We start from the raw sequence: 10,561 nt of genomic DNA, 5'->3' as shown, positions 1-10,561 counted from the left end.
CTTGTGACTGAAGGGCCTATGGCCTGAGACTGAGTACTGCCAGTTTATCATTCCAGTAAAACACTTTTACAAGAATATAAGCTACAGACAGGCAAAAAAAACTTTATTTTGATGTTTCTGGAAAAAAGAGAATTGAGATGACAGGTTGCCCAGGCTAAAGAACAATGACCAGACTGAAGACACTAAAATCAGAGGTTTCTCACCTTCTCACCTGGCAAAAGCTACAAGTGGGCAAGGATTTGCTTGCATGAGATTTTATTCAGAACACACTCGCTGCTTTTCTTGCAAAGAAAGACTGAATACTTTGCAGATAGCAGATTGAAGTTGGCATCTCGCTAAACCTTTGCCACCATGCTCTAAGAAGATGATCTTCATTGCCAGAGAAATTAAATATTGCTGTTCAAACGCAGCCCTCTGAAAAGGCAGCTGCAGCTCCTCACCCACTGATTTCTTCCTTTGTTTCTGAACCTGAGATTTACCCATTTTCCCATTATTTACCCATTGGAAAAGTCTCCTGACTTCCACAGTTAAAGCATTTTAACCAGAGGATGAGAGAGAGAAGAAAATGAAGACAAAGGGGGGAAAAATGCATTGTCTGTTCATTAATTGAGATGGAGGCTGCTAATTGCCATACATATTCATGCCTTCATGCCATGTATTTCGACAAGATTATAGCCTTTTTCCCAAACCACATCAAAGTATTGGTCAGCACAAATGATGTCAGCACAGACAACTTCCCATTCCATCACTGCCATCTCCACAGAACTCCCATGGTGGTGGGACAACCTGCTCAGCTTTATCCCACATCTTTATTACACTTAGGGGGTGAGAAGCAAACATGCCATAAGTCTGAGAACTGCTTTGGCTGGTGAAATCAGCAGATCTCCGTTTAATGCCCTAGTCTCATAGCATGGGAGAGGCAAGGTTCATCGAGGCATGGCATGGAACCATGGCTGACAACCACAGCAGCACAAGGTTGTCGGTAGACATAAAGGAATATTTCCTGCACATTGCAAAACCTGTGCCACTTTGACAGAAATTGCTATTTTCTTTCATGCTGGAGGACGCTAAATAGTCCCTAGAGCTCATTGGGTCTCCAAGCTGGTGAGCTCATGATACTTTTAATAATCAGAAGTTATTCTCATGTGTCTGGGCTGATAGGCAGATTGACAGGATCTACCTTCAGGGTGGAAATTGCTTTGAAGCTGCAACAGCAGCACTGAAGGATTGATGCGGAGAGGTGCTGGGTTTTCACAGCTCCCCCAGAGTCTGCAGGGGTGGGATTGCTCTGTGCCGGTGCAGGATGAGAAGTGGTTACAGAAACGGAGTTAGAAACAAACCCAGAGTTTCTATTTTCTGCTTTGTTTTCCAGGAAGCAAGCTGTCTCAGCTGGGGGCTTTTGCTGGAAATCATTCAAAGCAATGAGATTATTCAATTCCTTTCTTTTAATTTGTGTATTTTGAGGGTTTAAAGTCAATAGGACCAGATTTCTGCCTGTAACAGCCATGGCAGCATAGGCTGGCATGACACAGCTCACCAGTGACAGCCAGTTTTGGGCTCACAGTAGTGTCCTTTGAGGGTCTTCAAAGGGGAACAGGGCAACCACCAGCCATACCCCTTGAACACTGATTTCAGACTCTGCAAGGAGGGGAGCCTGTGATCTGTGCCAGGGAGGCTCATGAACACAGATTATCAATTGTACTGATCAAAATCTGTAATTAGAGATTGTAATTACAGATTACACAGATTACAAGGACATTGTAATGTCCCTTACAAGAGGGACATTGCTCTCTTCTCGATCTCCTCTACCTTTGTGCCCAGCCCTGGCTGCTGGAAGCTGAAACTTTCCTTTCTCCATTTCTTTCTTTGTAATTTTCACCATTTCCAACATGTGGATTTTACTGTTAATTTTATTGCTTCTTCAGCTATGTCATTTTCTTCTTACCTCTTGAATTTCCTTAAGCTTTACATCCTAGCAGGGTGGCTGTACACTTTGTTTATGCTGGCAAATCTAAATTATATTCCTTAACCCCATTTGTATGGAAGATAAGTAGCAAAGCAGACTGAAGAGAGGCGGTAAGTCAATCAATGAATTAACCTCCTGGTTAAATGCCATAGAATGTGACGGGACAAATGCATCATCTCTTTGGTTTAGAAATGTAAATTTCAACAAGGGAGATTAGCACAGTTTATAATGGCCTAGAACGCTTGTCTGAAAAAATGATACCCCAGATGCTGGCCGGCAGACAAGGATTCAGCCTCTAGAGTCTCAACAGTATGCTTGCAACATGAAAAATGTGCTCTTATCAAGGAGTGGAGACTCATGGCTCAGTATTGATTTAAATTTATGAGCATATTTCAAAAGCAGCAGAGGGTTTATTTAGTGCAGATGACTGGCTGAAAACGATATTTAGCTTGCTTCCCAGGCCCGAGCACAGAGGTGTATGTGCAAAATTGAACATGTAAAGCTGTTCCCACGCTGTACTAGAGGAAAAACACAAATCCTTCCATCCAAATGACAGAGAAGACAGATCACGCTTCAGCTTTGTAGGAGAGACTCTGGCACAGGTTTGCTTTGAGTTCACCTGTGGTACTGGGGAATTAGTTGTGGTGGCAGCTGGAGTCTGGGCAACTCTTCAGATTTACATCTGGAAGAAGAGAGGATAGCTGATCCCTGCTGGCACGTAGGTGAGCTTCTTGCTCATCAATGAAAGCTGAAGAGCATCCTATCCCCTTCCTTGGATTCTCGAAGAAGAGACAGCTTATGACAAAGACTAGTGAGGATGAAAGATTTACTGTAAATGTCCCTGTTTCCCCGTGGATCGGCCAGCTGTGGCATGGATCTCTTTCTTCCATGATTTTCCATCATGGATTGTTTCATTCTGTTCTCTTTGGCAGGCTCACACTGTTTACTTTAGCTGCATGTAAACTGTTTCACAGGCCAATGTGACAAGAAATTAGGCTAAGGCAAAACCTTCAGCTTGCAAAAAACCCACCCTTACTTTTTTGCTATTAATTGACTGTCCCAGACTTTTTATTTCTATTTTAAAATGAATGTTATGTATTATTTAGGAAGGATTTTTAAACTTAAATGCTGATTGAAGCTTATACATTCTTACATAAATTTGTAAAGCCTAAGAGAGAGATTTTAGATATTCTTTACTATTTGAAGCTTCCTTTTTACTTTTCAGGATCTTCAGCTATTTCCTTCCCCAAGCTCTTAAAATTTCTAGATGTGTGTTATTTTTCTCCATTAGATGGCATATAGGTTTATGCATGATAAAATACTGGAGTTGAGTTCTCAAGGATTAATCTGATCCTTTTTTCCTCTCCTTTTAATGAATATATATCTATATCATTAGGACACTTTTTAAACATCAGAAACATTATATGCATTATATGCACCTTAAAATGTAAAAAGATGTGCACTTTTTCATTGTTAAATATGGTGACTAAAAGATGTCTTAAACTCCTTTTTTATATTACTTACACTGGACAAAATTTAGAAGGGTGACCTTGATATCTGAGCCTACCCAGGATGAACAGCTCTAGGTGGAGTTTAATAATAGCCTCACAAGTTTTCCTCCTTCACCTGGATAACACAAAGGGAAAGAGAGAAACCAGAGATGGAAGTATAGAACAAAATGAATATAACTCTGAAAGAAAAGAGTGAAACTGTAGAAATAATCACTAATGGAACAGTCTTGCTAAAAATTATATGGTCCTTTAAAATCCTTTAAAACAGTTTTCAGGAATAGAATCTTGTTGGCTTTTAGAATGAGATTATTACATCTAAGTGAGATTGAATTAGTAATGTTATAAAACTTGAGATCTGAAAAAAGAAATAATAAAGAAATTCATTTCCTAATGGAGTTTTCCTGGAGATAAATTTCCACTCTGGCCACAGTGAGAGCCCTGGCATCTACAGGCAAAATTGCCTGCAGGAGTCCAAAGCTAGAGCATAAGCACTACTGTACATCTGCCATTGATGTTCCTCAATATCCAAATAAAGACATCCATCACAAACCACAGGAGACAAACTACATCTAGAACTGAATTAAAATTAGAATTAAAAATCAGTAGATTTAAATTTTTTAAAGAAATTAAAAAACAAACACCCCCTCAAAAAAAAACCCCATAGCTAAATGAAGAGTCCCTTACTCTGTGTCTGTTGTGAGACCCCAAAAAGTGAAGCTATTATTTCTAGTCACTTTGCCTGTATTCACACTGCTGCACATATTATTACAAACTTTATAGATTAAATATTTCTTAACTCTTTCTGATACAACTCAGAAAGTATCAAATAAAATTTGTCTTCTGGTCTGAGTGGAAATCTATTGCTTCTTTACAAGAAAAACCCACTTAAGTTCTATTTATTTTGAGGGCTTGCACTCATTTTATATATGAGAAAAATTTCAACCATCTCTAGGTGTATCAGAGGCAATACATGGCAGAAAATACAGGTGAAAACTCATGGTTTAGATCTACACTTACATGCAACACCTGGAGATTTAATGTAAATGAAAGCTAAACCAAAACATTCTGAGTAGAATGACTTTTCTAAATCTTTCTAGATTATTCTAATAATTTAACACGTATTTATTTCCATCTCCTACAATTAGAGAAAAGAAAAATCTGGCATTTTTTAAAGGCATATTTTCTTGTTGCAAATGCATCTGTAGTTATTACAAATCAAAAATCCCACAAGGTTCTTCATGGCAGTCTAGGGGAGGCTTAGAGGAGCAGAGAAATTGAGATTAAAAACATGGCATAAAAAGTTAAGCTTGTTACTTAACAACTTCATACTAAAGGTCTTTGCTGCTCATATGATGTTCATCAGCATGACAGGAAAATACAAGAACTTTGTGCAGTAGCAAGTACAAAGTGTCTGTCTTTTAAACTGGGACCATTCTCCTATCCCAAGAAGCGTTACAGCACAAAAACACTCCAAAATGAACCAAGCAGAGATATGTATATTATATACTACACTCTATTTTGCAGATAGACCCTGAAGAAAGAATTTCTCACTTAAAGGGAGACTAATTATATGACCTTTGTATTTTGAGGATCCATCTAGAGAATTTTAATCACTCAGACAGCATGACTGGTTCAAGTCAGGTCTACTTACAATCAATTACAACGTGTAAGCAGTTTTATTGTTAGCACTGAGCCAGCAAAAAAAGCACCTTGATAGAAATAATGCTGTTTACACTGCATGCTATAATATGTCTTAAGATTTATCTTTTCCCAGATATTAATGAGATACCAATCCTGACCAATATATGAGACAGGTAAAGGAGATGACATGCATAGGAGAGAGGCACTGAATTGAGAAATGGCAGTTTGGATGGCGATAGAAAAGGAAGATGAAAGCTCAGTGGAAATGTTATGAAATGCTTGTGCTACCTCTACTCTATGGCGATCTTATATGTAGCTGTGCTTGTCTCACAGTCATTAATAACCACCAGACTCAGAAAAACAGCTGTATTTTCATAGGCTTGCCAGCTAAAGTGACAAATAAGATCACTATCCCCTTTCCAATCATAGAATAGATTGGAGAGAACTCGATTATCTCTGTATCTTGCAAAGATGTTTTCAATGTAAACAGGACTCATTCTTCACTTTGTTTAGCAGAACAAAAGTGCAGTTTCTCTTTATAAGGCATCTTTTCTAGGATTTGAATTATGTATTACTTTTAAAAAGTTCTGCTTCTTTTCTTTGTAGAAGTTATATTTTGCTATGGAACAGCTTACTCCCAGTTCCCATTAAAAGTAGGGCATCAAACTACTTTTGAATATCCTCGTTTAAGAGCTTACAGGTTTCACCAGTGACTTTTACACTCCTCCTGATTAATCTTTCTCTTCTGATACCTCACATTTGATAATATCCAGCTACCTCAGCCACATGCTCTGAGATTCATTGAATTATGACTGTTTAGCTTATTTAAAGGTATAACAGATACACTTACGGCTACTGCTTAACGATAGGTTATTATGGGGTTTCTGTTCCATTGCCCTGTTAATACTTTGGTTTCTTATTAAAACACTATAAATTGTGTTGTGTAGAAGGCAAAGAACCTTTTACATCATCAGAAATGTGAAGTAGTTGCTGGAACATTTCGGTAAATTTCCCTAAAAGACGAACTTGGCTTCCCCGTATTCATAAAGATGATTTTACTGTTCATTATCAGAGAAGCAAATACTGACTCAGTAGTGACTCATAGATAAGAAAAGGCCACAAAAGGACAATTCAAATCCTTGGCGTTATTGGGAGCTTCAGACATAGAAACTCTTGCTTTACTGTTGCACTAGGTTTTGAATACAGGTTTTAAGAAACACAAGACAGCAGGTCTGTATCTCCAGCCTGAGTAGATTGGATATCAAAATACTGAAATTGAGCTCAGCTCAGAAATGACAGTTATCTCATTTTCCAGACATGACAGATCCTTAGACCTGGGCTTGTGTGATATGTTTTCTTTCCACATGAAGCTATGACCACAGGGAAAGTATTACACAATTCCACTTGGACCACAGGTCATGAATCAAATGAATAGCTCATGCTTGTAATTTTAGTAAAAGATTTGTTGATATTCATTATATTACCAGCTGATTTTGCAAGAAGTCTTTTTCTTTACTATTATTTCAGCCTCAAGAAAAAAACAAGAAAATATTGAGACTTTATTATCATTGTTTCAAGACTTAATTTTGATCCCAGTATCTGGAACTGAGCAAAAACGTTTCCCTTAGTTATAACTCAATGCAAAGATATTGCACCAGCCTGTAGATAAATTGACACAGATCCAAAGAATCTCTACCTCTGTACATCTCTTCAGTTTTCTGCTTTTCTGATGAGAACATCCTGAGGCAGGACTCTAAAAGATACGAACACCTACAGATGGTCTCTGAAAATTCATGTGGAGGCGATCTAAAAGCTTATTTCCTTCTGCCCATAGTCCCTTTGCTGTTAGAAGTTTCCATAGCATATTACAAGGCTTTTGCCAGCTCTACTACCATGATGGAGATCTGTAATGGCCATGGAGCCAGAATATCTTGGCCCCTGTGGAGTCTGTGGTGTGGAAGTCTCTCAGAATCACCCAGTCCCAGGTATCTGCATAAATATGGAGACAACAGCAGCAAGAATTTGGTGTGAGGATTCCCTAGAATCAAACCTGTTCAAATCCAAAAAGGTGAGCCCTTCCCCTTATTGAATGGGCGACTTCAATTTGATCCACTTCTGCATCCAAACCTAAGACCAGAAGTTCAGGCTTAGGGATATCTGTAATAGTAATAAAAGCAGTAGCACATTGCTAACTTGAAGTACACTATGATTTCATTTCCAGAGACAGACTCTGTTATCTGATGGTGATAGACGTGAGCAAAGCCAGTAGGTGGCTAAAAGCAGCCTTTATGGGCTAAGCATTACGCAGGCCTTATGCCCCTATTGCTGATCATGTTGAAAACATGCTGGTATAGCTGGGGGGCTTATAGAAAGTTGAGTCCTATGTTCATATGGGTAAGATTAAATAAATAATTTTCTCTTTCAACAGCTGTAGGAAATGCTTAGATGTGCCCTTTAATTTCCCTCATCAATCAGTTCAGATTGTTTTTAAATGGGGATCATAGGGGAGCCATATGCTCAGAGATATTCTTAACACATTGTTTAGTTGAACAGAACTGAACTTGCTCCTTAGTGGGCTAATTTGTCACTGTAATGCTGTATTCTGATTGAATTTCCTAGCAGTTGGTGGTCTGTTGCATTGTATGACAAGAGCCATTTCAATGAACTCCAAAATGAACTGGCAGAACAGCTCATCTCGCTTTCTTCTAATTGCTTAAAACATCTCCATATGTGAATGACAGCACAAAGGCTTTGCAGAGAGCAGTGATAAAGATAGCTGATTAGATCAAAGCAGAAGACTGTTGTGAGATACTGTATTCCTTATTTGAAGTCTTTCTTTTGTCACAAGACTCATAAATGTGGCTTGATCTGCCTTTTGCTCTCAAAGGGAGAATGGGTCTGTCTTAGGTGGGTTCTCACTCCTCTGAGTACTCAATGTCTGTGAGCTCCCCCCCATCTTTCCCTTTAATTTTTAAGGTCCTCTGTGGTGGGGTTCAAGCTCTGCAACAATAATAATTTGAAGGAGAACATACATGCAGGTCCTGCTTCAGATCCCTTTGAGTGCTTCTAAAAGGAGCAGTTAGCTCTGAAAAGCTGCTGGCATTGAAATGGCCACAGTTTTGAGAGAGAATACTCACAAATGTAAATTTTTTTCCCAGCCTTTTATTTCTTATGAAGGAGGCTCTTGGAAACAGAAAGGGAAGAATCTTCCAAGTTAATCGCAAAGTCTCCAGCTCAGTTCCCTTCATCCTGGAAAGGTTAAAGATCAGGGAAGATCTTCATCTGCCTCCTGGCTCATCAGTTCCAGACATGAATGTGGCACAAAGGCAGCAGATCTGCAATACCTCAGGAAGGTGCAACGTGTGCTCTCAAGGCATCTATAATGAATCATAGAATCATAGAATCATAGAATAGTAAGGGTTGGAAAGGACCTTAAGATCATCTAGTTCCAACCCCCCTGCCATGGGCAGGGACACCTTGCCCTAAACCATGTGGCTCAAGGCTCTGTCCAACCTGGCCTTGAACACCGCCAGGGATGGAGCATCCACAACCTCCCTGGGCAACCCATTCCAGTGCTTCACCACCCTCACTGTAAAGAACTTCTTCCTTATATCTAATCTAAACTTCCTCTGTTTAAGTTTGAACCCATTACCCCTTGTCCTACCACTACAGTCCCTAAGGAAGAGTCCCTCCCCAGCATCCTTGTAGCCCCTTCAGACACTGGAAGCTGCTCTGAGGTCTCCACGCAGCTTCTCTTCTCCAGGCTGAACAGCCCCAACTTTCTCAGCCTGTCTTCATATGGGAGGTGCTCCAGCCCTCTTATCATCCTCGTGGCCCTCCTCTGGACTCGCTCCAACAGCTCCATGTCCTTTTTATGTTGAGGACACCAGAACTGTACGCAGTACTCCAAGTGGGGTCTCACAAGAGCAGAGTAGAGGGGCAGGATCACCTCCTTCGACCTGCTGGTCACGCTTCTTTTGATGCAGCCCAGGATACGGTTGGCTTTCTGGGCTGCAAGCGCACACTGCCGGCTCATGTTAAGCTTCTCGTCAACCAACACCCCCAAGTCCTTTTCTGCAGGGCTGCTCTGAATCTCTTCTCTGCCCAGCCTGTAGCAGTGCCTGGGGTTGCCCCGACCCAGGTGTAGGACCTTACACTTGGCTTGGTTAAACTTCATAAGGTTGGCATCGGCCCACCTCACAAGCGTGTCAAGGTCCCTCTGGATGGCATCCCTTCCCTCCAGCGTATCAACCGAACCACACAGCTTGGTGTCATCGGCAAACTTGCTGAGGGCGCACTCAATCCCACTGTCCATGTCACCGACAAAGATGTTGAACAGGACCGGTCCCAACACCTATCCCTGAGGGACACCACTCATTACAGGTTTCCAACTGGACATCGAGCCATTTACCACAACTCTTTGCGTGCGGCCATCGAGCCAGTTTTTTATCCACCGAGTGGTCCATCTATCAAATTGATGTCTCTCCAATTTAGAGACAAGGATGTCATGTGGGACAGTGTCGAAATACACCAGAAATGGAAAATGCTCAGGTTTTCTGATATTATTTCTTTGTGTGAAGATCCAGAAAGTGAGCCCAAGAACATATATTGAAAGAAACAGCAAGAAAGGCAAAGCTTGTGTCCCAAGGCCTTCACTTGCTCTTGTAAGCTCTTGAAAGTGAACAGGTTTCTGCATAAGCCTCAGCACAACGACTACCAGCTAAAAGATGATATTACAGCCTTCCAATACTTACAGGGAGCCTACAAGAAATCTGGCGAGGGACTTTTTACAAGGGCAGGTAGGGACAGGACAAGGGGGAATGGCTTTAACCTGCCAGAGGGGAGATTGAGATGAGCTCTTAGGCAGAAGTTGTTCCCTGTGAGGCGCTGGCACAGGTTGCCCAGAGAAGCTGTGGCTGCCCCATCCCTGGCAGTGTTCAAGGCCAGGTTGGACACAGGGGCTTGGAGCAACCTGCTCTAGTGGAAGGTGTCCCTGCCCATGGCAGTGGGTTGGAACTGGCTGAGCTTTAAGGTCCCTTCCAACCCAAACTACTCTAGGATTCTATGATCACCTCAAAGGAAGAGGAGAATGAGCAGTCTTCAAGGCTAATGGAAATGTTGGCACTGGGCATTGCATGCATATAGCCTGCTGCTTCTTTCGGAAGTGTGTAAATCAAAACTGAATTCGTTCTAAGTAAGAGATAAAATATTATAAACTGCTGTACACAGAGGAAAAAAGGCAAGAACACTTTTCATTTTGCTAATGGCATGTGCTCTTTGCAGCCTTTAGTAACAGCTCTCATTATGGGAGATATTTTATATAGCAACATCTGGTTGCATAGTGTAAGCAAAACAACAATTTACACAAGGGCATATGAAAACGTTCGACATATGGTATTTATTTATGAATTTCAAAGAGCTGCTTGTATGTAGTTTACAGTCA

Source organism: Strigops habroptila, chromosome 5, assembly GCF_004027225.2.
Source record: "Strigops habroptila isolate Jane chromosome 5, bStrHab1.2.pri, whole genome shotgun sequence".
In the NCBI taxonomy this organism is placed as follows: domain Eukaryota; kingdom Metazoa; phylum Chordata; class Aves; order Psittaciformes; family Psittacidae; genus Strigops; species Strigops habroptila.
Note: the sequence above shows the minus strand (reverse complement) of the source record.